The following is a 25,195-nucleotide window of genomic DNA, read 5'->3' as shown; positions in this document are numbered from 1 at the left end:
AAAGCCAAAATGTATTAGTTGTTTCAGACTTTTAGGCCACTTAAGCCTAAACGTTCATTCATTCAGCACTCCGTTCAACACAAAATTTCCAATGAAAGATTACCTTTCAACAATTACGTTGACCAATACTGACACACTAATTTGGTTTTGACACTGTTGTATTGTCTTTTCAGACTCATTCTTTGATTCAGAGAAGCAAATTTTCCAGTCGAATGAGTGGAATATTGAGATAATTTTCTTTGAGAAATATTTGAACCCTAACCGTAACTAGCAAAACCCGAAGCTAGGGTTAGGGTTTTATTCCCATACAATGTAGACAGTTTTTGAGGGCATGGCTGTGTTTTAGGGCTGAAAGGATACTTAGGAATATAGTTCTTTGAATGTTTTCTCAACATTTTTTTCTGACCTATATGGCTGTATACAGTGCTTTCCCCAAAATGGAATGGTGTCTCAAATGATCTTCAAGCAACATTAAGAGAGAACCTGATTTAACTTTTAAACTCTTACCATGGGCTTTGAAATCACAGGCATATTAACAGGTAAAGCCAAAATGTATTAGTTGTTTCGGACTTTTAGGCCACTTAAGCCTAAACGTTCATTCATTCAGCACTCCGTTCAACACAAAATTTCCAATGAAAGAATACCTTTCAACAATTACGTTGACCAATACTGACACACTAATTTGGTTTTGGCACTGTTGTATTGTCTTTTCAGACTCATACTTTGATTCAGAGAAGCAAATTTTACAGTCAAATTAGTGGAATATTAAGATAGTTGTCTTTGAGAAATATTTGAACCCTAACCCTAACTAGCAAAACCCGAAGCTAGGGTTAGGGTTTTATTCCCATACAATGTAGACAGTTTTTGATGGCATGGCTGTGTTTTAGGGCTGAAAGGATACTTAGGAATATAGTTCTTTCAATGTTTTCTCAACATTTTTTTCTGACCTATATGGCTGTATACAGTGCTTTGCCCCAAAAAGGAATGGTGTCTGAACTGATCTACAAGCAACAGTAAGAAAGAACATGATTTGACTTTTAAACTCTTGCTATGGGCTTTGAAATCACAGGCATATTAACAGATAAAGCCAAAATGTATTAGTTGTTTCAGACTTTTAGGCCACTTAAGCCTAAACGTTCATTCATTCAGCAGTCCGTTCAACACAAAATTTCCAATGAAAGATTACCTTTCAACAATTAAGTTGACCAATACTGACACACTAATTTGGTTTTGGCACTGTTGTATTGTCTTTTCAGACTCATTCTTTGATTCAGAGAAGCAAATTTTCCATTCAAATGAGTGGAATATTGAGATAATTGTCTTTGAGAAATATTTGAACCCTAACCCTAACTAGCAAAACCCTAAGCTAGGGTTAGGGTTTTATTCCCATACAATGTAGACAGTTTTTGATGGCATGGCTGTGTTTTAGGGCTGAAAGGATACTTAGGAATATAGTTCTTTCAATGTTTTCTCAACATTTTTTTCTGACCTATATGGCTGTATACAGTGCTTTGCCCCAAAAAGGAATGGTGTCTGAACTGATCTACAAGCAACAGTAAGAAAGAACATGATTTGACTTTTAAACTCTTCCTATGGGCTTTGAAATCACAGGCATATTAACAGATAAACCAAAATGTATTAGTTGTTTCAGACTTTTAGGCCACTTAAGCCTAAACGTTCATTCATTCAGCACTCCGTTCAACACAAAATTTCCAATGAAAGATTACCTTTCAACAATTACGTTGACCATTCCTGACACATTAATTTGGTTTTGGCACTGTTGTATTGTCTTTTCAGACTCATTCTTTGATTCAGAGAAGCAAATTTTCCAGTCAAATGAGTGGAATATTGAGATAATTGTCTTTGAGAAATATTTGAACCCTAACCCTAACTAGCAAAACCCGAAGCTAGGGTTAGGGTTTTATTCCCATACAATGTAGACAGTTTTTGATGGCATGGCTGTGTTTTAGGGCTGAAAGGATACTTAGGAATATAGTTCTTTCAATGTTTTCTCAAGATTTTTTTCTGACCTATATGGCTGTATTCAGTGCTTTGCCCCAAAAAGGAATGGTGTCTGAACTGATCTACAAGCAACAGTAAGAAAGAACCTGATTTCACTTTTAAACTCATGCCATGGGCTTTGAAATCACAGGCATATTAACAGATAAAGCCAAAATGTATTAATTGTTTCGGACTTTTAGGCCACTTAAGCCTAAACGTACATTCATTCAGCAATCAGTTCAACACAAAATTTCCAATGAAAGAGTACCTTTCAACAATTAAGTTGACCATTCCTGACACACTAATTTGGTTTTGGCACTGTTGTATTGTCTTTTCAGACGCATTCTTTGATTCAGAGAAGCAAATTTTCCAGTCAAATGAGTGGAATATTGAGATAATTGTCTTTGAGAAATATTTGAACCCTAACCCTAACTAGCAAAACCCGAAGCTAGGGTTAGGGATTTATTCCCATACAATGTAGACAGTTTTTGATGGCATGGCTGTGTTTTAGGGCTGAAAGGATACTTAGGAATATAGTTCTTTCAATGTTTTCTCAAGATTTTTTTCTGACCTATATGGCTGTATACAGTGCTTTGCCCCAAAGGGAATGGTGTCTCAACTGATCTACAAGCAACAGTAAGAGAGAACCTGATTTAACTTTTAAACTCTTGCCATGGGCTTTGAAATCACAGGCATATTAACAGGTAAAGCCAAAATGTATTAGTTGTTTCGGACTTTTAGGCCACTTAAGCCTAAACGTTCATTAATTCAGCACTCCGTTCAACACAAAATTTCCAATGAAAGAGTACCTTTCAACAATTAAGTTGACCATTCCTGACACACTAATTTGGGTTTGGCACTGTTGTATTGTCTTTTCAGACTCATACTTTGATTCAGAGAAGCAAATTTTCCAGTCAAATGAGTGGAATATTAAGATAGTTGTCATTGAGAAATATTTGAACCCTAACCCTAACTAGCAAAACCCAAAGCTAGGGTTAGGGTTTTATTCCCATACAATGTAGACAGTTTTTGAGGGCATGGCTGTGTTTTAGGGCTGAAAGGATACTTAGGAATATAGTTCTTCCAATGTTTTCTCAACATTTTTTTCTGATCTATATGGGTGTATACAGTGCTTTCCCTAAAATGGAATGGTGTCTCAAATGATCTACAAGCAACAGTAAGAGAGAACCTGATTTAACTTTTAAACTCTTGCCATGGGCTTTGAAATCACAGGCATATTAACAGATAAAGCCAAAACGTATTAGTTGTTTCGGACTTTTAGGCCACTTAAGCCTAAACGTACATTCATTCAGCAATCAGTTCAACACAAAATTTCCAATGAAAGAATACCTTTCAACAATTAAGTTGACCATTCCTGACACACTAATTTGGTTTTGGCACTGTTGTATTGTCTTTTCAGACTCATACTTTGATTCAGAGAAGTAAATTTTCCAGTCAAATGAGTGGAATATTAAGATAGTTGTCATTGAGAAATATTTGAACCCTAACCCTAACTAGCAAAACCCAAAGCTAGGGTTAGGGTTTTATTCCCATACAATGTAGACAGTTTTTGATGGCATGGCTGTGTTTTAGGGCTGAAAGGATACTTAGGAATATAGTTCTTTCAATGTTTTCTCAACATTTTTTTCTGACCTATATGGCTGTATACAGTGCTTTGCCCCAAAAAGGAATGGTGTCTGAACTGATCTACAAGCAACAGTAAGAAAGAACCTGATTTCACTTTTAAACTCATGCCATGGGCTTTGAAATCACAGGCATATTAACAGATAAAGCCAAAATGTATTAGTTGTTTCGGACTTTTAGGCCACTTAAGCCTAAACGTACATTCATTCAGCAATCAGTTCAACACAAAATTTCCAATGAAAGAGTACCTTTCAACAATTAAGTTGACCATTCCTGACACACTAATTTGGTTTTGGCACTGTTGTATTGTCTTTTCAGACGCATTCTTTGATTCAGAGAAGCAAATTTTCCAGTCAAATGAGTGGAATATTAAGATAGTTGTCATTGAGAAATATTTGAACCCTAACCCTAACTAGCAAAACCCAAAGCTAGGGTTAGGGTTTTATTCCCATACAATGTAGACAGTTTTTGATGGCATGGCTGTGTTTTAGGGCTGAAAGGATACTTAGGAATATAGTTCTTTCAATGTTTTCTCAAAAATTTTTTCTGACCTATATGGCTGTATTCAGTGCTTTGCCCCAAAAAGGAATGGTGTCTGAACTGAACTACAAGCAACAGTAAGAAAGAACATGATTTGCCTTTTACTCTTGCTATGGGCTTTGAAATCACAGGCATATTAACAGATTAAGCCAAAATGTATTAGTTGTTTCAGACTTTTAAGCCACTTAAGCCTAAACGTTCATTCATTCAGCACTCCGTTCAACACAAAATTTCCAATGAAAGATTAACTTTCAACAATTACGTTGACCATTCCTGACACACTAATTTGGTTTTGGCACTGTGGTATTGTCTTTTCAGATTCATACTTTGATTCAGAGAAGCAAATTTTACAGTCAAATTAGTGGAATATTAAGATAGTTGTCTTTGAGAAATATTTGAAACCTAACCCTAACTAGCAAATCCCGAAGCTAGGGTTAGGGTTTTATTCCCATACAATGTAGACAGTTTTTGATGGCATGGCTGTGTTTTAGGGCTGAAAGGATACTTAGGAATATAGTTCTTTCAATGTTTTCTCAACATTTTTTTCTGACCTATATGGCTGTATACAGTGCTTTGCCCCAAAAAGGAATGGTGTCTGAACTGATCTACAAAGCAACAGTAAGAAAGAACATGATTTGACTTTTAAACTCTTGCTATGGGCTTTGAAATCTCAGGCATATTAACAGATAAAGCCAAAATGTATTAGTTGTTTCAGACTTTTAGGCCACTTAAGCCTAAACGTTCATTCATTCAGCAGTCCGTTCAACACAAAATTTCCAATGAAAGATTACCTTTCAACAATTAAGTTGACCAATACTGACACACTAATTTGGTTTTGGCACTGTTGTATTGTCTTTTCAGACTCATTCTTTGATTCAGAGAAGCAAATTTTCCATTCAAATGAGTGGAATATTGAGATAATTGTCTTTGAGAAATATTTGAACCCTAACCCTAACTAGCAAAACCCGAAGCTAGGGTTAGGGTTTTATTCCCATACAATGTAGACAGTTTTTGATGGCATGGCTGTGTTTTAGGGCTGAAAGGATACTTAGGAATATAGTTCTTTCAATGTTTTCTCAAGATTTTTTTCTGACCTATATGGCTGTATACAGTGCTTTGCCCCAAAGGGAATGGTGTCTCAACTGATCTACAAGCAACAGTAAGAGAGAACCTGATTTAACTTTTAAACTCTTGCCATGGGCTTTGAAATCACAGGCATATTAACAGGTAAAGCCAAAATGTATTAGTTGTTTCGGACTTTTAGGCCACTTAAGCCTAAACGTTCATTAATTCAGCACTCCGTTCAACACAAAATTTCCAATGAAAGAGTACCTTTCAACAATTAAGTTGACCATTCCTGACACACTAATTTGGGTTTGGCACTGTTGTATTGTCTTTTCAGACTCATACTTTGATTCAGAGAAGCAAATTTTCCAGTCAAATGAGTGGAATATTAAGATAGTTGTCATTGAGAAATATTTGAACCCTAACCCTAACTAGCAAAACCCAAAGCTAGGGTTAGGGTTTTATTCCCATACAATGTAGACAGTTTTTGAGGGCATGGCTGTGTTTTAGGGCTGAAAGGATACTTAGGAATATAGTTCTTCCAATGTTTTCTCAACATTTTTTTCTGATCTATATGGGTGTATACAGTGCTTTCCCTAAAATGGAATGGTGTCTCAAATGATCTACAAGCAACAGTAAGAGAGAACCTGATTTAACTTTTAAACTCTTGCCATGGGCTTTGAAATCACAGGCATATTAACAGATAAAGCCAAAACGTATTAGTTGTTTCGGACTTTTAGGCCACTTAAGCCTAAACGTACATTCATTCAGCAATCAGTTCAACACAAAATTTCCAATGAAAGAATACCTTTCAACAATTAAGTTGACCATTCCTGACACACTAATTTGGTTTTGGCACTGTTGTATTGTCTTTTCAGACTCATACTTTGATTCAGAGAAGTAAATTTTCCAGTCAAATGAGTGGAATATTAAGATAGTTGTCATTGAGAAATATTTGAACCCTAACCCTAACTAGCAAAACCCAAAGCTAGGGTTAGGGTTTTATTCCCATACAATGTAGACAGTTTTTGATGGCATGGCTGTGTTTTAGGGCTGAAAGGATACTTAGGAATATAGTTCTTTCAATGTTTTCTCAACATTTTTTTCTGACCTATATGGCTGTATACAGTGCTTTGCCCCAAAAAGGAATGGTGTCTGAACTGATCTACAAGCAACAGTAAGAAAGAACCTGATTTCACTTTTAAACTCATGCCATGGGCTTTGAAATCACAGGCATATTAACAGATAAAGCCAAAATGTATTAGTTGTTTCGGACTTTTAGGCCACTTAAGCCTAAACGTACATTCATTCAGCAATCAGTTCAACACAAAATTTCCAATGAAAGAGTACCTTTCAACAATTAAGTTGACCATTCCTGACACACTAATTTGGTTTTGGCACTGTTGTATTGTCTTTTCAGACGCATTCTTTGATTCAGAGAAGCAAATTTTCCAGTCAAATGAGTGGAATATTAAGATAGTTGTCATTGAGAAATATTTGAACCCTAACCCTAACTAGCAAAACCCAAAGCTAGGGTTAGGGTTTTATTCCCATACAATGTAGACAGTTTTTGATGGCATGGCTGTGTTTTAGGGCTGAAAGGATACTTAGGAATATAGTTCTTTCAATGTTTTCTCAAAAATTTTTTCTGACCTATATGGCTGTATTCAGTGCTTTGCCCCAAAAAGGAATGGTGTCTGAACTGAACTACAAGCAACAGTAAGAAAGAACATGATTTGCCTTTTACTCTTGCTATGGGCTTTGAAATCACAGGCATATTAACAGATTAAGCCAAAATGTATTAGTTGTTTCAGACTTTTAAGCCACTTAAGCCTAAACGTTCATTCATTCAGCACTCCGTTCAACACAAAATTTCCAATGAAAGATTAACTTTCAACAATTACGTTGACCATTCCTGACACACTAATTTGGTTTTGGCACTGTGGTATTGTCTTTTCAGATTCATACTTTGATTCAGAGAAGCAAATTTTACAGTCAAATTAGTGGAATATTAAGATAGTTGTCTTTGAGAAATATTTGAAACCTAACCCTAACTAGCAAATCCCGAAGCTAGGGTTAGGGTTTTATTCCCATACAATGTAGACAGTTTTTGATGGCATGGCTGTGTTTTAGGGCTGAAAGGATACTTAGGAATATAGTTCTTTCAATGTTTTCTCAACATTTTTTTCTGACCTATATGGCTGTATACAGTGCTTTGCCCCAAAAAGGAATGGTGTCTGAACTGATCTACAAAGCAACAGTAAGAAAGAACATGATTTGACTTTTAAACTCTTGCTATGGGCTTTGAAATCTCAGGCATATTAACAGATAAAGCCAAAATGTATTAGTTGTTTCAGACTTTTAGGCCACTTAAGCCTAAACGTTCATTCATTCAGCAGTCCGTTCAACACAAAATTTCCAATGAAAGATTACCTTTCAACAATTAAGTTGACCAATACTGACACACTAATTTGGTTTTGGCACTGTTGTATTGTCTTTTCAGACTCATTCTTTGATTCAGAGAAGCAAATTTTCCATTCAAATGAGTGGAATATTGAGATAATTGTCTTTGAGAAATATTTGAACCCTAACCCTAACTAGCAAAACCCGAAGCTAGGGTTAGGGTTTTATTCCCATACAATGTAGACAGTTTTTGATGGCATGGCTGTGTTTTAGGGCTGAAAGGATACTTAGGAATATAGTTCTTTCAATGTTTTCTCAAGATTTTTTTCTGACCTATATGGCTGTATACAGTGCTTTGCCCCAAAGGGAATGGTGTCTCAACTGATCTACAAGCAACAGTAAGAGAGAACCTGATTTAACTTTTAAACTCTTGCCATGGGCTTTGAAATCACAGGCATATTAACAGGTAAAGCCAAAATGTATTAGTTGTTTCGGACTTTTAGGCCACTTAAGCCTAAACGTTCATTAATTCAGCACTCCGTTCAACACAAAATTTCCAATGAAAGAGTACCTTTCAACAATTAAGTTGACCATTCCTGACACACTAATTTGGGTTTGGCACTGTTGTATTGTCTTTTCAGACTCATACTTTGATTCAGAGAAGCAAATTTTCCAGTCAAATGAGTGGAATATTAAGATAGTTGTCATTGAGAAATATTTGAACCCTAACCCTAACTAGCAAAACCCAAAGCTAGGGTTAGGGTTTTATTCCCATACAATGTAGACAGTTTTTGAGGGCATGGCTGTGTTTTAGGGCTGAAAGGATACTTAGGAATATAGTTCTACCAATGTTTTCTCAACATTTTTTTCTGATCTATATGGGTGTATACAGTGCTTTCCCTAAAATGGAATGGTGTCTCAAATGATCTACAAGCAACAGTAAGAGAGAACCTGATTTAACTTTTAAACTCTTGCCATGGGCTTTGAAATCACAGGCATATTAACAGATAAAGCCAAAACGTATTAGTTGTTTCGGACTTTTAGGCCACTTAAGCCTAAACGTACATTCATTCAGCAATCAGTTCAACACAAAATTTCCAATGAAAGAATACCTTTCAACAATTAAGTTGACCATTCCTGACACACTAATTTGGTTTTGGCACTGTTGTATTGTCTTTTCAGACTCATACTTTGATTCAGAGAAGTAAATTTTCCAGTCAAATGAGTGGAATATTAAGATAGTTGTCATTGAGAAATATTTGAACCCTAACCCTAACTAGCAAAACCCAAAGCTAGGGTTAGGGTTTTATTCCCATACAATGTAGACAGTTTTTGATGGCATGGCTGTGTTTTAGGGCTGAAAGGATACTTAGGAATATAGTTCTTTCAATGTTTTCTCAACATTTTTTTCTGACCTATATGGCTGTATACAGTGCTTTGCCCCAAAAAGGAATGGTGTCTGAACTGATCTACAAGCAACAGTAAGAAAGAACCTGATTTCACTTTTAAACTCATGCCATGGGCTTTGAAATCACAGGCATATTAACAGATAAAGCCAAAATGTATTAGTTGTTTCGGACTTTTAGGCCACTTAAGCCTAAACGTACATTCATTCAGCAATCAGTTCAACACAAAATTTCCAATGAAAGAGTACCTTTCAACAATTAAGTTGACCATTCCTGACACACTAATTTGGTTTTGGCACTGTTGTATTGTCTTTTCAGATGCATTCTTTGATTCAGAGAAGCAAATTTTCCAGTCAAATGAGTGGAATATTAAGATAGTTGTCATTGAGAAATATTTGAACCCTAACCCTAACTAGCAAAACCCAAAGCTAGGGTTAGGGTTTTATTCCCATACAATGTAGACAGTTTTTGATGGCATGGCTGTGTTTTAGGGCTGAAATGATACTTAGGAATATAGTTCTTTCAATGTTTTCTCAAAAATTTTTTCTGACCTATATGGCTGTATTCAGTGCTTTGCCCCAAAAAGGAATGGTGTCTGAACTGAACTACAAGCAACAGTAAGAAAGAACATGATTTGCCTTTTACTCTTGCTATGGGCTTTGAAATCACAGGCATATTAACAGATTAAGCCAAAATGTATTAGTTGTTTCAGACTTTTAAGCCACTTAAGCCTAAACGTTCATTCATTCAGCACTCCGTTCAACACAAAATTTCCAATGAAAGAATACCTTTCAACAATTACGTTGACCAATACTGACACTCTAATTTGGTTTTGACACTGTTGTATTGTCTTTTCAGACTCATACTTTGATTCAGAGAAGCAAATTTTCCAGTCAAATGAGTGGAATATTAAGATAGTTGTCATTGAGAAATATTTGAACCCTAACCCTAACTAGCAAAACCCGAAGCTAGGGTTAGGGTTTTATTCCCATACAATGTAGACAGTTTTTGATGGCATGGCTGTGTTTTAGGGCTGAAAGGATACTTAGGAATATAGTTCTTTCAATGTTTTCTCAACATTTTTTTCTGACCTATATGGCTGTATACAGTGCTTTGCCCCAAAAATGAATGGTGTCTGAACTGATCTACAAGCAACATTAAGAAATAACCTGATTTAACTTTTAAACTCTTGCCATGGGCTTTTAAATCACAGGCATATTAACAGATAAAGCCAAAATGTATTAGTTGTTTCGGACTTTTAGGCCACTTAAGCCTAAACGTACATTCATTCAGCAATCAGTTCAACACAAAATTTCCAATGAAAAAATACCTTTCAACAATTAAGTTGACAAATACTGACACACTAATTTGGTTTTGGCACTGTTGTATTGTCTTTTCAGACTCATTCTTTGATTCAGAGAAGCAAATTTTCCATTCAAATGAGTGGAATATTGAGATAATTGTCTTTGAGAAATAATTGAACCCTAACCCTAACTAGCAAAACCCTAAGCTAGGGTTAGGGTTTTATTCCCATACAATGTAGACAGTTTTTGATGGCATGGCTGTGTTTTAGGGCTGAAAGGATACTTAGGAATATAGTTCTTTCAATGTTTTCTCAAAACTTTTTTCTGACCTATATGGCTGTATTCAGTGCTTTGCCCCAAAAAGGAATGGTGTCTGAACTGATCTACAAGCAACAGTAAGAAAGAACATGATTTGACTTTTAAACTCTTGCTATGGGCTTTGAAATCACAGGCATATTAACAGATAAAGCCAAAATGTATTAGTTGTTTCGGACTTTTAGGCCACTTAAGCCTAAACGTTCATTCATTCAGCACTCCGTTCAACACAAAATTTCCAATGAAAGATTACCTTTCAACAATTACGTTGACCATTCCTGACACACTAATTTGGTTTTGGCACTGTTGTATTGTCTTTTCAGACTCATTCTTTGATTCAGAGAAGCAAATTTTCCAGTCAAATGAGTGGAATATTGAGATAATTGTCTTTGAGAAATATTTGAACCCTAACCCTAACTAGCAAAACCCGAAGCTAGGGTTAGGGTTTTATTCCCATACAATGTAGACAGTTTTTGATGGCATGGCTGTGTTTTAGGGCTGAAAGGATACTTAGGAATATAGTTCTTTCAATGTTTTCTCAAGATTTTTTTCTGACCTATATGGCTGTATACAGTGCTTTGCCCCAAAGGGAATGGTGTCTCAACTGATCTACAAGCAACAGTAAGAGAGAACCTGATTTAACTTTTAAACTCTTGCCATGGGCTTTGAAATCACAGGCATATTAACAGGTAAAGCCAAAATGTATTAGTTGTTTCGGACTTTTAGGCCACTTAAGCCTAAACGTTCATTAATTCAGCACTCCGTTCAACACAAAATTTCCAATGAAAGAGTACCTTTCAACAATTAAGTTGACCATTCCTGACACACTAATTTGGTTTTGGCACTGTTGTATTGTCTTTTCAGACTCATTCTTTGATTCAGAGAAGCAAATTTTCCAGTCAAATGAGTGGAATATTAAGATAGTTGTCATTGAGAAATATTTGAACCCTAACCCTAACTAGCAAAACCCAAAGCTAGGGTTAGGGTTTTATTCCCATACAATGTAGACAGTTTTTGATGGCATGGCTGTGTTTTAGGGCTGAAAGGATACTTAGGAATATAGTTCTTTCAATGTTTTCTCAACATTTTTTTCTGACCTATATGGCTGTATACAGTGCTTTGCCCCAAAAAGGAATGGTGTCTGAACTGATCTACAAGCAACAGTAAGAAAGAACCTGATTTAACTTTTAAACTCTTGCCATGGGCTTTTAAATCACAGGCATATTAACAGATAAAGCCAAAATGTATTAGTTGTTTCGGACTTTTAGGCCACTTAAGCCTAAACGTTCATTCATTCAGCACTCCGTTCAACACAAAATTTCCAATGAAAGAATACCTTTCAACAATTAAGTTGACCAATACTGACACACTAATTTGGTTTTGGCACTGTTGTATTGTCTTTTCAGACTCATTCTTTGATTCAGAGAAGCAAATTTTACAGTCAAATTAGTGGAATATTAAGATAGTTGTCTTTGAGAAATATTTGAACCCTAACCCTAACAAGCAAAACCCGAAGCTAGGGTTAGGGTTTTATTCCCATACAATGTAGACAGTTTTTGATGGCATGGCTGTGTTTTAGGGCTGAAAGGATACTTAGGAATATAGTTCTTTCAATGTTTTCTCAACATTTTTTTCTGACCTATATGGCTGTATACAGTGCTTTGCCCCAAAAAGGAATGGTGCCTGAACTGATCTACAAGCAACAGTAAGAAAGAACATGATTTGACTTTTAAACTCTTGCTATGGGCTTTGAAATCACAGGCATATTAACAGATAAAGCCAAAATGTATTAGTTGTTTCGGACTTTTAGGCCACTTAAGCCTAAACGTTCATTCATTCAGCACTCCGTTCAACACAAAATTTCCAATGAAAGAGTACCTTTCAACAATTAAGTTGACCATTCCTGACACACTAATTTGGTTTTGGCACTGTTGTATTGTCTTTTCAGACTCATACTTTGATTCAGAGAAGCAAATTTTAAAGTCGAATGAGTGGAATATTGAGATAATTGTCTTTGAGAAATATTTGAACCCTAACCCTAACTAGCAAAACCTGAAGCTAGGGTTAGGGTTTTATTCCCATTCAATGTAGACAGTTTTTGATGGCATGGCTGTGTTTTAGGGCTGAAAGGATACTTAGGAATATAGTTCTTTCAATGTTTTCTCAAAATTTTTTTCTGACCTATATGGCTGTATTCAGTGCTTTGCCCCAAAAAGGAATGGTGTCTGAACTGAACTACAAGCAACAGTAAGAAAGAACATGATTGCCTTTTAACTCTTGCTATGGGCTTTGAAATCACAGGCATATTAACAGATAAAGCCAAAATGTATTAGTTGTTTCAGACTTTTAAGCCACTTAAGCCTAAACGTTCATTCATTCAGCACTCCGTTCAACACAAAATTTCCAATGAAAGATTAACTTTCAACAATTACGTTGACCATTCCTGACACACTAATTTGGTTTTGGCACTGTGGTATTGTCTTTTCAGATTCATACTTTGATTCAGAGAAGCAAATTTTCCAGTCAAATGAGTAGAATATTGAGATAGTTGACTTTGAGAAATATTTGAACCCTAACCGTAACTAGCAAAACCCGAAGCTAGGGTTAGGGTTTTATTCCCATACAATGTAGACAGTTTTTGATGGCATGGCTGTGTTTTAGGGCTGAAAGGATACTTAGGAATATAGTTCTTCCAATGTTTTCTCAACATTTTTTTCTGATCTATATGGGTGTATACAGTGCTTTCCCCAAAATGGAATGGTGTCTCAAATGATCTACAAGCTACAGTAAGAGAGAACCTGATTTAACTTTTAAACTCTTGCCATGGGCTTTGAAATCACAGGCATATTAACAGGTAAAGCCAATATGTATTAGTTGTTTCGGACTTTTAGGCCACTTAAGCCTAAACGTTCATTCATTCAGCACTCCGTTCAACACAAAATTTCCAATGAAAGAATACCTTTCAACAATTACGTTGACCAATACTGACACACTACTTTGGTTTTGACACTGTTGTATTGTCTTTTCAGACTCATTCTTTGATTCAGAGAAGCAAATTTTCCAGTCAAATGAGTGGAATATTGAGATAATTTTCTTTGAGAAATATTTGAACCCTAACCGTAACTAGCAAAACCCGAAGCTAGGGTTAGGGTTTTATTCCCATACAATGTAGACAGTTTTTGATGGCATGGCTGTGTTTTAGGGCTGAAAGGATACTTAGGAATATAGTTCTTTCAATGTTTTCTCAACATTTTTTTCTGACCTATATGGCTGTATACAGTGCTTTGCCCCAAAAAGGAATGGTGTCTGAACTGATCTACAAGCAACAGTAAGAAAGAACCTGATTTAACTTTTAAACTCTTGCCATGGGCTTTTAAATCACAGGCATATTAACAGATAAAGCCAAAATGTATTAGTTGTTTCGGACTTTTAGGCCACTTAAGCCTAAACGTTCATTCATTCAGCACTCCGTTCAACACAAAATTTCCAATGAAAGAATACCTTTCAACAATTAAGTTGACCAATACTGACACACTAATTTGGTTTTGGCACTGTTGTATTGTCTTTTCAGACTCATTCTTTGATTCAGAGAAGCAAATTTTACAGTCAAATTAGTGGAATATTAAGATAGTTGTCTTTGAGAAATATTTGAACCCTAACCCTAACAAGCAAAACCCGAAGCTAGGGTTAGGGTTTTATTCCCATACAATGTAGACAGTTTTTGATGGCATGGCTGTGTTTTAGGGCTGAAAGGATACTTAGGAATATAGTTCTTTCAATGTTTTCTCAACATTTTTTTCTGACCTATATGGCTGTATACAGTGCTTTGCCCCAAAAAGGAATGGTGCCTGAACTGATCTACAAGCAACAGTAAGAAAGAACATGATTTGACTTTTAAACTCTTGCTATGGGCTTTGAAATCACAGGCATATTAACAGATAAAGCCAAAATGTATTAGTTGTTTCGGACTTTTAGGCCACTTAAGCCTAAACGTTCATTCATTCAGCACTCCGTTCAACACAAAATTTCCAATGAAAGAGTACCTTTCAACAATTAAGTTGACCATTCCTGACACACTAATTTTGTTTTGGCACTGTTGTATTGTCTTTTCAGACTCATACTTTGATTCAGAGAAGCAAATTTTAAAGTCGAATGAGTGGAATATTGAGATAATTGTCTTTGAGAAATATTTGAACCCTAACCCTAACTAGCAAAACCTGAAGCTAGGGTTAGGGTTTTATTCCCATTCAATGTAGACAGTTTTTGATGGCATGGCTGTGTTTTAGGGCTGAAAGGATACTTAGGAATATAGTTCTTTCAATGTTTTCTCAAAATTTTTTTCTGACCTATATGGCTGTATTCAGTGCTTTGCCCCAAAAAGGAATGGTGTCTGAACTGAACTACAAGCAACAGTAAGAAAGAACATGATTGCCTTTTAACTCTTGCTATGGGCTTTGAAATCACAGGCATATTAACAGATAAAGCCAAAATGTATTAGTTGTTTCAGACTTTTAAGCCACTTAAGCCTAAACGTTCATTCATTCAGCACTCCGTTCAACACAAAATTTCCAATGAAAGATTAACTTTCAACAATTACGTTGACCATTCCTGACACACTAATTTGGTTTTGGCACTGTGGTATTGTCTTTTCAGATTCATACTTTGATTCAGAGAAGCAAATTTTCCAGTCAAATGAGTAGAATATTGAGATAGTTGACTTTGAGAAATATTTGAACCCTAACCGTAACTAGCAAAACCCGAAGCTAGGGTTAGGGTTTTATTCCCATACAATGTAGACAGTTTTTGATGGCATGGCTGTGTTTTAGGGCTGAAAGGATACTTAGGAATATAGTTCTTCCAATGTTTTCTCAACATTTTTTTCTGATCTATATGGGTGTATACAGTGCTTTCCCCAAAATGGAATGGTGTCTCAAATGATCTACAAGCTACAGTAAGAGAGAACCTGATTTAACTTTTAAACTCTTGCCATGGGCTTTGAAATCACAGGCATATTAACAGGTAAAGCCAATATGTATTAGTTGTTTCGGACTTTTAGGCCACTTAAGCCTAAACGTTCATTCATTCAGCACTCCGTTCAACACAAAATTTCCAATGAAAGAATACCTTTCAACAATTACGTTGACCAATACTGACACACTACTTTGGTTTTGACACTGTTGTATTGTCTTTTCAGACTCATTCTTTGATTCAGAGAAGCAAATTTTCCAGTCAAATGAGTGGAATATTGAGATAATTTTCTTTGAGAAATATTTGAACCCTAACCGTAACTAGCAAAACCCGAAGCTAGGGTTAGGGTTTTATTCCCATACAATGTAGACAGTTTTTGATGGCATGGCTGTGTTTTAGGGCTGAAAGGATACTTAGGAATATAGTTCTTTCAATGTTTTCTCAACATTTTTTTCTGACCTATATGGCTGTATACAGTGCTTTGCCCCAAAAAGGAATGGTGTCTGAACTGATCTACAAGCAACAGTAAGAAAGAACCTGATTTAACTTTTAAACTCTTGCCATGGGCTTTTAAATCACAGGCATATTAACAGATAAAGCCAAAATGTATTAGTTGTTTCGGACTTTTAGGCCACTTAAGCCTAAACGTACATTCATTCAGCAATCAGTTCAACACAAAATTTCCAATGAAAGAATACCTTTCAACAATTAAGTTGACCAATACTGACACACTAATTTGGTTTTGGCACTGTTGTATTGTCTTTTCAGACTCATTCTTTGATTCAGAGAAGCAAATTTTCCATTCAAATGAGTGGAATATTGAGATAATTGTCTTTGAGAAATATTTGAACCCTAACCCTAACTAGCAAAACCCTAAGCTAGGGTTAGGGTTTTATTCCCATACAATGTAGACAGTTTTTGATGGCATGGCTGTGTTTTAGGGCTGAAAGGATACTTAGGAATATAGTTCTTTCAATGTTTTCTCAACATTTTTTTCTGACCTATATGGCTGTATACAGTGCTTTGTCCCAAAAAGGAATGGTGTCTGAACTGATCTACAAGCAACAGTAAGAAAGAACATGATTTGACTTTTAAACTCTTGCTATGGGCTTTGAAATCACAGGCATATTAACAGATAAAGCCAAAATGTATTAGTTGTTTCAGACTTTTAGGCCACTTAAGCCTAAACGTTCATTCATTCAGCACTCCGTTCAACACAAAATTTCCAATGAAAGAGTACCTTTCAACAATTAAGTTGACCATTCCTGACACACTAATTTGGTTTTGGCACTGTTGTATTGTCTTTTCAGACTCATACTTTGATTCAGAGAAGCAAATTTTACAGTCAAATTAGTGGAATATTAAGATAGTTGTCTTTGAGAAATATTTGAACCCTAACCCTAACTAGCAAAACCCGAAGCTAGGGTTAGGGTTTTATTCCCATACAATGTAGACAGTTTTTGATGGCATGGCTGTGTTTTAGGGCTGAAAGGATACTTAGGAATATAGTTCTTTCAATGTTTTCTCAACATTTTTTTCTGACCTATATGGCTGTATACAGTGCTTTGCCCCAAAAAGGAATGGTGTCTGAACTGATCTACAAGCAACAGTAAGAAAGAACCTGATTTAACTTTTAAACTCTTGCCATGGGCTTTTAAATCACAGGCATATTAACAGATAAAGCCAAAATGTATTAGTTGTTTCGGACTTTTAGGCCACTTAAGCCTAAACGTTCATTCATTCAGCACTCCGTTCAACACAAAATTTCCAATGAAAGATTACCTTTCAACAATTAAGTTGACCAATACTGACACACTAATTTGGTTTTGGCACTGTTGTATTGTCTTTTCAGACTCATTCTTTGATTCAGAGAAGCAAATTTTCCATTCAAATGAGTGGAATATTGAGATAATTGTCTTTGAGAAATATTTGAACCCTAACCCTAACTAGCAAAACCCGAAGCTAGGGTTAGGGTTTTATTCCCATACAATGTAGACAGTTTTTGATGGCATGGCTGTGTTTTAGGGCTGAAAGGATACTTAGGAATATAGTTTTTTCAATGTTTTCTCAACATTTTTTTCTGACCTATATGGCTGTATACAGTGCTTTGCCCCAAAAAGGAATGGTGTCTGAACTGATCTACAAGCAACAGTAAAAGAGAACCTGATTTAACTTTTAAACTCATGCCATGGGCTTTGAAATCACAGGCATATTAACAGGTAAAGCCAAAATGTATTAGTTGTTTCGGACTTTTAGGCCACTTAAGCCTAAATGTTCATTAATTCAACACTCCGTTCAACACAAAATTTCCAATGAAAGAGTACCTTTCAACAATTAAGTTGACCATTCCTGACACACTAATTTGGTTTTGGCACTGTTGTATTGTCTTTTCAGACTCATACTTTGATTCAGAGAAGCAAATTTTCCAGTCAAATGAGTGGAATATTAAGATAGTTGTCATTGACAAATATTTGAACCCTAACCCTAACTAGCAAAACCCAAAGCTAGGGTTAGGGTTTTATTCCCATACAATGTAGACAGTTTTTGATGGCATGGCTGTGTTTTAGGGCTGAAAGGATACTTAGGAATATAGTTCTTTCAATGTTTTCTCAACATTTTTTTCTGACCTATATGGCTGTATACAGTGCTTTGCCCCAAAAAGGAATGGTGTCTGAACTGATCTACAAGCAACAGTAAGAAAGAACCTGATTTCACTTTTAAACTCATGCCATGGGCTTTGAAATCACAGGCATATTAACAGTTAAATCCAAAATGTATTAGTTGTTTCGGACTTTTAGGCCACTTAAGCCTAAACGTTCATTCATTCAGCACTCCGTTCAACACAAAATTTCCAATGAAAGAATACCTTTCAACAATTACGTTGACCAATACTGACACACTAATTTGGTTTTGACACTGTTGTATTGTCTTTTCAGACTCATTCTTTGATTCAGAGAAGCAAATTTTCCAGTCAAATGAGTGGAATATTGAGATAATTTTCTTTGAGAAATATTTGAACCCTAACCGTAACTAGCAAAACCCGAAGCTAGGGTTAGGGTTTTATTCCCATACAATGTAGACAGTTTTTGATGGCATGGCTGTGTTTTAGGGCTGAAAGGATACTTAGGAATATAGTTCTTTCAATGTTTTCTCAACATTTTTTTCTGACCTATATGGCTGTATACAGTGCTTTGCCCCAAAAAGGAATGGTGTCTGAACTGATCTACAAGCAACAGTAAGAAAGAACCTGATTTAACTTTTAAACTCTTGCCATGGGCTTTTAAATCACAGGCATATTAACAGATAAAGCCAAAATGTATTAGTTGTATCGGACTTTTAGGCCACTTAAGCCTAAACGTTCATTCATTCAGCACTCCGTTCAACACAAAATTTCCAATGAAAGAATACCTTTCAACAATTAAGTTGACCAATACTGACACACTAATTTGGTTTTGGCACTGTTGTATTGTCTTTTCAGACTCATTCTTTGATTCAGAGAAGCAAATTTTCCATTCAAATGAGTGGAATATTGAGATAATTGTCTTTGAGAAATATTTGAACCCTAACCCTAACTAGCAAAACCCTAAGCTAGGGTTAGGGTTTTATTCCCATACAATGTAGACAGTTTTTGATGGCATGGCTGTGTTTTAGGGCTGAAAGGATACTTAGGAATATAGTTCTTTCAATGTTTTCTCAACATTTTTTTCTGACCTATATGGCTGTATACAGTGCTTTGCCCCAAAAAGGAATGGTGTCTGAACTGATCTACAAGCAACAGTAAGAAAGAACATGATTTGACTTTTAAACTCTTGCTATGGGCTTTGAAATCACAGGCATATTAACAGATAAAGCCAAAATGTATTAGTTGTTTCAGACTTTTAGGCCACTTAAGCCTAAACGTTCATTCATTCAGCACTCCGTTCAACACAAAATTTCCAATGAAAGAGTACCTTTCAACAATTAAGTTGACCATTCCTGACACACTAATTTGGTTTTGGCACTGTTGTATTGTCTTTTCAGACTCATACTTTGATTCAGAGAAGCAAATTTTACAGTCAAATTAGTGGAATATTAAGATAGTTGTCTTTGAGAAATATTTGAACCCTAACCCTAACTAGCAAAACCCGAAGCTAGGGTTAGGGTTTTATTCCCATACAATGTAGACAGTTTTTGATGGCATGGCTGTGTTTTAGGGCTGAAAGGATACTTAGGAATATAGTTCTTTCAATGTTTTCTCAACATTTTTTTCTGACCTATATGGCTGTATACAGTGCTTTGCCCCAAAAAGGAATGGTGTCTGAACTGATCTACAAGCAACAGTAAGAAAGAACCTGATTTAACTTTTAAACTCTTGCCATGGGCTTTTAAATCACAGGCATATTAACAGATAAAGCCAAAATGTATTAGTTGTTTCGGACTTTTAGGCCACTTAAGCCTAAACGTTCATTCATTCAGTACTCCGTTCAACACAATATTTCCAATGAAAGAATACCTTTCAACAATTAAGTTGACCAATACTGACACACTAATTTGGTTTTGGCACTGTTGTATTGTCTTTTCAGACTCATTCTTTGATTCAGAGAAGCAAATTTTCCATTCAAATGAGTGGAATAGTGAGATAATTGTCTTTGAGAAATATTTGAACCCTAACCCTAACTAGCAAAACCCTAAGCTAGGGTTAGGGTTTTATTCCCATACAATGTAGACAGTTTTTGATGGCATGGCTGTGTTTTAGGGCTGAAAGGATACTTAGGAATATAGTTCTTTCAATGTTTTCTCAACATTTTTTTCTGACCTATATGGCTGTATACAGTGCTTTGCCCCAAAAAGGAATGGTGTCTGAACTGATCTACAAGCAACAGTAAGAAAGAACATGATTTGACTTTTAAACTCTTGTTATGGGCTTTGAAATCACAGGCATATTAACAGATAAAGCCAAAATGTATTAGTTGTTTCAGACTTTTAGGCCACTTAAGCCTAAACGTTCATTCATTCAGCACTCCGTTCAACACAAAATTTCCAATGAAAGAGTACCTTTCAACAATTAAGTTGACCATTCCTGACACACTAATTTGGTTTTGGCACTGTTGTATTGTCTTTTCAGACTAATACTTTGATTCAGAGAAGCAAATTTTCCAGTCAAATTAGTGGAATATTAAGATAGTTGTCTTTGAGAAATATTTGAACCCTAACCCTAACTAGCAAAACCCGAAGCTAGGGTTAGGGTTTTATTCCCATACAATGTAGACAGTTTTTGATGGCATGGCTGTGTTTTAGGGCTGAAAGGATACTTAGGAATATAGTTCTTCCAATGTTTTCTCAACATTTTTTTCTGATCTATATGGGTGTATACAGTGCTTCCACCAAAATGGAATGGTGTCTCAAATGATCTACAAGCAACATTAAGAGAGAACCTGATTTAACTTTTAAACTCTTGCCATGGGCTTTGAAATCACAGGCATATTAACAGGTAAAGCCAAAATGTATTAGTTGTTTCAGACTTTTAGGCCACTTAAGCCTAAATGTTCATTCATTCAGCACTCCGTTCAACACAAAATTTCCAATGAAAGAATACCTTTCAACAATTACGTTGACCATTCCTGACACACTAATTTGGTTTTGGCACTGTTGTATTGTCTTTTCAGACTCATACTTTGATTCAGAGAAGCAAATTTTAAAGTCGAATGAGTGGAATATTGAGATAATTGTCTTTGAGAAATATTTGAACCCTAACCCTAACTAGCAAAACCTGAAGCTAGAGTTAGGGTTTTATTCCCATACAAAGTAGACAGTTTTTGATGGCATAGCTGTGTTTTAGGGCTGAAAGGATACTTAGGAATATAGTTCTTTCAATGTTTTCTCAAAATTTTTTTCTGACCTATATGGCTGTATTCAATGCTTTGCCCCAAAAAGGAATGGTGTCTGAACTGAACTACAAGCAACAGTAAGAAAGAACATGATTTGCCTTTTAACTCTTGCTATTGGCTTTGAAATCACAGGCATATTAACAGATTAAGCCAAAATGTATTAGTTGTTTCAGACTTTTAAGCCACTTAAGCCTAAACGTTCATTCATTCAGCACTCCGTTCAACACAAAATTTCCAATGAAAGATTAACTTTCAACAATTACGTTGACCATTCCTGACACACTAATTTGGTTTTGGCACTGTGGTATTGTCTTTTCATATTCATACTTTGATTCAGAGAAGCAAATTTTCCAGTCAAATGAGTAGAATATTGAGATAGTTGACGTTGAGAAATATTTGAACCCTAACCCTAACTAGCAAAACCCGAAGCTAGGGTTAGGGTTTTATTCCCATACAATGTAGACAGTTTTTGATGGCATGGCTGTGTTTTAGGGCTGAAAGGATACTTAGGAATATAGTTCTTTCAATGTTTTCTCAACATTTTTTTCTGATCTATATGGGTGTATACAGTGCTTTCCCCAAAATGGAATGGTGTCTCAAATGATCTACAAGCAACAGTAAGAAAGAACCTGATTTAACTTTTAAACTCTTGCCATGGGCTTTTAAATCACAGGCATATTAACAGATAAAGCCAAAATGTATTAGTTGTTTCGGACTTTTAGGCCACTTAAGCCTAAACGTACATTCATTCAGCAATCATTTCAACACAAAATTTCCAATGAAAGAATACCTTTCAACAATTAAGTTGACCAATACTGACACACTAATTTGGTTTTGGCACGGTTGTATTGTCTTTTCAGACTCATTCTCTGATTCAGAGAAGCAAATTTTCCATTCAAATGAGTGGAATATTGAGATAATTGTCTTTGAGAAATATTTGAACCCTAACCCTAACTAGCAAAACCCTAAGCTAGGGTTAGGGTTTTATTCCCATACAATGTAGACAGTTTTTGATGGCATGGCTGTGTTTTAGGGCTGAAAGGATACTTAGGAATATAGTTCTTTCAATGTTTTCTCAACATTTTTTTCTGACCTATATGGCTGTATACAGTGCTTTGCCCCAAAAAGGAATGGTGTCTGAACTGATCTACAAGCAACAGTAAGAAAGAACCTGATTTCACTTTTAAACTCATGCCATGGGCTTTTAAATCACAGGCATATTAACAGATAAAGCCAAAATGTATTAGTTGTTTCGGACTTTTAGGCCACTTAAGCCTAAACGTTCATTCATTCAGCACTCCGTTCAACACAAAATTTCCAATGAAAGATTAACTTTCAACAATTACGTTGACCATTCCTGACACACTAATTTGGTTTTGGCACTGTGGTATTGTCTTTTCAGATTCATACTTTGATTCAGAGAAGCAAATTTTCCAGTCAAATGAGTAGAATATTGAGATAGTTGACTTTGAGAAATATTTGAACCCTAACCCTAACTAGCAAAACCCGAAGCTAGGGTTAGGGTTTTATTCCCATACAATGTAGACAGTTTTTGATGGCATGGCTGTGTTTTAGGGCTGAAAGGATACTTAGGAATATAGTTCTTTCAATGTTTTCTCAACATTTTTTTCTGATCTATATGGGTGTATACAGTGCTTTCCCCAAAATGGAATGGTGTCTCAAATGATCTACAAGCAACAGTAAGAAAGAACCTGATTTAACTTTTAAACTCTTGCCATGGGCTTTTAAATCACAGGCATATTAACAGATAAAGCCAAAATGTATTAGTTGTTTCGGACTTTTAGGCCACTTAAGCTTAAACGTACATTCATTCAGCAATCAGTTCAACACAAAATTTCCAATGAAAGAATACCTTTCAACAATTAAGTTGACCAATACTGACACACTAATTTGGTTTTGGCACGGTTGTATTGTCTTTTCAGACTCATTCTCTGATTCAGAGAAGCAAATTTTCCATTCAAATGAGTGGAATATTGAGATAATTGTCTTTGAGAAATATTTGAACCCTAACCCTAACTAGCAAAACCCTAAGCTAGGGTTAGGGTTTTATTCCCATACAATGTAGACAGTTTTTGATGGCATGGCTGTGTTTTAGGGCTGAAAGGATACTTAGGAATATAGTTCTTTCAATGTTTTCTCAACATTTTTTTCTGACCTATATGGCTGTATACAGTGCTTTGCCCCAAAAAGGAATGGTGCCTGAACTGATCTACAAGCAACAGTAAGAAAGAACATGATTTGACTTTTAAACTCTTGCTATGGGCTTTGAAATCACAGGCATATTAACAGATAAAGCCAAAATGTATTAGTTGTTTCGGACTTTTAGGCCACTTAAGCCTAAACGTTCATTCATTCAGCACTCCGTTCAACACAAAATTTCCAATGAAAGAGTACCTTTCAACAATTAAGTTGACCATTCCTGACACACTAATTTGGTTTTGGCACTGTTGTATTGTCTTTTCAGACTCATACTTTGATTCAGAGAAGCAAATTTTAAAGTCGAATGAGTGGAATATTGAGATAATTGTCTTTGAGAAATATTTGAACCCTAACCCTAACTAGCAAAACCTGAAGCTAGGGTTAGGGTTTTATTCCCATTCAATGTAGACAGTTTTTGATGGCATGGCTGTGTTTTAGGGCTGAAAGGATACTTAGGAATATAGTTCTTTCAATGTTTTCTCAAAATTTTTTTCTGACCTATATGGCTGTATTCAGTGCTTTGCCCCAAAAAGGAATGGTGTCTGAACTGAACTACAAGCAACAGTAAGAAAGAACATGATTGCCTTTTAACTCTTGCTATGGGCTTTGAAATCACAGGCATATTAACAGATAAAGCCAAAATGTATTAGTTGTTTCAGACTTTTAAGCCACTTAAGCCTAAACGTTCATTCATTCAGCACTCCGTTCAACACAAAATTTCCAATGAAAGATTAACTTTCAACAATTACGTTGACCATTCCTGACACACTAATTTGGTTTTGGCACTGTGGTATTGTCTTTTCAGATTCATACTTTGATTCAGAGAAGCAAATTTTCCAGTCAAATGAGTAGAATATTGAGATAGTTGACTTTGAGAAATATTTGAACCCTAACCGTAACTAGCAAAACCCGAAGCTAGGGTTAGGGTTTTATTCCCATACAATGTAGACAGTTTTTGATGGCATGGCTGTGTTTTAGGGCTGAAAGGATACTTAGGAATATAGTTCTTCCAATGTTTTCTCAACATTTTTTTCTGATCTATATGGGTGTATACAGTGCTTTCCCCAAAATGGAATGGTGTCTCAAATGATCTACAAGCTACAGTAAGAGAGAACCTGATTTAACTTTTAAACTCTTGCCATGGGCTTTGAAATCACAGGCATATTAACAGGTAAAGCCAAAATGTATTAGTTGTTTCGGACTTTTAGGCCACTTAAGCCTAAACGTTCATTCATTCAGCACTCCGTTCAACACAAAATTTCCAATGAAAGAATACCTTTCAACAATTACGTTGACCAATACTGACACACTACTTTGGTTTTGACACTGTTGTATTGTCTTTTCAGACTCATTCTTTGATTCAGAGAAGCAAATTTTCCAGTCAAATGAGTGGAATATTGAGATAATTTTCTTTGAGAAATATTTGAACCCTAACCGTAACTAGCAAAACCCGAAGCTAGGG

Source organism: Atractosteus spatula, chromosome 5, assembly GCF_055471065.1.
Source record: "Atractosteus spatula isolate fAtrSpa1 chromosome 5, fAtrSpa1.hap1, whole genome shotgun sequence".
Classification (NCBI taxonomy): domain Eukaryota; kingdom Metazoa; phylum Chordata; class Actinopteri; order Semionotiformes; family Lepisosteidae; genus Atractosteus; species Atractosteus spatula.
This window is presented reverse-complemented; position numbering follows the sequence as displayed.